Source organism: Poecilia mexicana, unplaced genomic scaffold (genome assembly GCF_051168715.1).
Source record: "Poecilia mexicana isolate PSO_F unplaced genomic scaffold, ASM5116871v1 scaffold_1, whole genome shotgun sequence".
Taxonomy (NCBI): Eukaryota; Metazoa; Chordata; class Actinopteri; order Cyprinodontiformes; family Poeciliidae; genus Poecilia; species Poecilia mexicana.
In genome coordinates, this window is record NW_028263370.1 from 11,269,066 (window position 1) to 11,271,142 (window position 2,077).

The window sequence follows — 2,077 nt, forward strand, 5'->3', positions numbered from 1 at the left end:
GAGTCCCATTCTGTAGCAGCTGGTTCAGTTGAGCTGCCAGTCGCTCATGGAGGGCAGTGAGTTATATATATAACTCACTGCCCTATATATATATATTATATATATATATATATATATATATATATATATATATATATATTCTAGGCACAGCCAAGATACTGCGCAGAACCCTCAAGCTCCCAGGCCTCTGGTAGAGGACCCGAGCTCAGAGGATGAAAGAGACCACCCGCGGAGGGTGAGAAGGGAATTTTTTTTATATATATATGTGTGTGTGTGTGTGTGTGTGTGTGTGTGTGTGTGTGTGTGTGTGTGTGTGTATTTGAATATAACAAAGAAATTGATTTGAATAAATTATTCCAGTCAGATTTCCTGGGTACATTTACTTCAGTCTCAGCTTTATTTGCATGTGGAAAAGAAGGATGTTCCAGAAACCTGATAATTTGGGATTTAAAGCACATTAGAGACGTCAGAGAAAATGAAGCTGGAAACAAATGCACAGCCTAATTTTAAGAGTTGTTTTTGCTATATTATTTCTCTCTTCATGTCCTAGGTGGCAGCGGTATCTCACACAAAAATTTATATCCCAAAATATGAGGATGGTCAAAGAGAACACTGTTATGCAGCATCGCAACATGATGGAAAAGAAGTTGCCTTTCTTTCTTTTATCCAACTGGTAACCTGACACTTTCAAACTGTCTGTTCACCAATTACTCAACATTTCATTGATGAATTATCTCAAAGTTGCATAATACATTCCCCTGTCAATCCCTTGCAGATTGTTGTAAGAAATTCATCCCAAAACCACAAGATTATATTAGAAGCACTTAACTGCCATGTAGTCAGAGCTATGCTCAGTTATAATTTCATACTAAATTACTACATGTATATTCAAAAGACTCTTACTTTAGAATCAGTGACAATGTTTAGAAAAAGAGATAAATTCAGGTAGAAAGGGGTTTTGTGATGTAAAATATAAGACCGCTGTAAATCATTTAGAAACTCTTAAAATCTTTTGTCACATATAACGTCACCTTACGTTCATCACAAATTTGTATCTGATAAACGAACAAATCTGTTAAGGGAAAAATCTGATGAATAAATAAGTAAATAAATAAATCAATAAAAAGGTACAATGGGATATATTTTCATTCACATTCTTTAAGTAATACTTTGCTGGAGCACCTTTTGATTTATTTCCGGAATTTCATACTTCTTCAATTTAAGCAAATCTGATAACCTGGAAATAAAATTCAGCTGTTCTAGTTGGATTTTCTAAAATTTTCCACATCTGCGTCCTTTAGATCAAGCTGTGGTTTAAAATGAGCTAAAAATGAGCCAAATGTACAAAATTACCAGTCAGAAGAAGGATAGCCAGAGTCCTGATCTATTGAAAATCCGCAGAGCTATACGGGCAAAAGATATAGAAAGAATTAGAAAGGTAACGTTGGCAAATAACTTAAGATGCAGATTATAAATAAACCCCAGCAAGAAGACTGGATGCTGAATTTGAATCAACAGCTATTTCAATAAAGCAATAGTTTATGCGAGCACTGTTATACAACCATGTTTTTTTCACACTTTGCTTTTATTTTTCTGTCTAACAGATGTACATGTTTTCCTTAAATTTGTAAAATGTTATGAAATTCAGGGATGTGGATATTCTTGAGAGCTACTGCAGGTAAATTTGAAGGATTTTGTGGAAGATTTGTTGAAAGAAAGAATGGAGGATGAGGTACGTTACGCAATGGGAAATTTACATATATTTAAAAAATAAATAAATTAGGAGGGTGTTACAAAATCATATTGCAAAACGACTTATGAATGGGATTTCAAGAAATAACTGCAGTATTTCAACAATGGTGAGTTTAAAATGAGTGATATTTCATGTTTACATAACAATTGAAGTACATTTAAGAAATGTTGAGGTTCGAAAAGGAATATAATACCTGGCACACTCACTTTATCAACTTCATTACGTCTCTTCCGCGGTTACGAAACTTTACTGCGCAGGTTTTATAACACAGCCCGTCCTGACCAATCACGGAGCCAGACTGCTGTTCACGTGACTGCCCATTTT

At 34.6% G+C, this 2,077-nt stretch overlaps 1 long non-coding RNA gene across 1 annotated transcript; it reads right to left on the reverse strand.

The window, feature by feature from the left end:
- Window positions 1–270: 270 nt before the first annotated feature.
- Window positions 271–1,985, reverse strand: LOC106923506 (uncharacterized). The gene is made up of 3 exons (XR_015762539.1): window positions 1,947–1,985; window positions 1,354–1,403; window positions 271–432 (listed from the first exon to the last, which is right to left on the reverse strand). It is a non-coding gene; the product is annotated as an uncharacterized LOC106923506 (long non-coding RNA).
- Window positions 1,986–2,077: the final 92 nt, after the last annotated feature.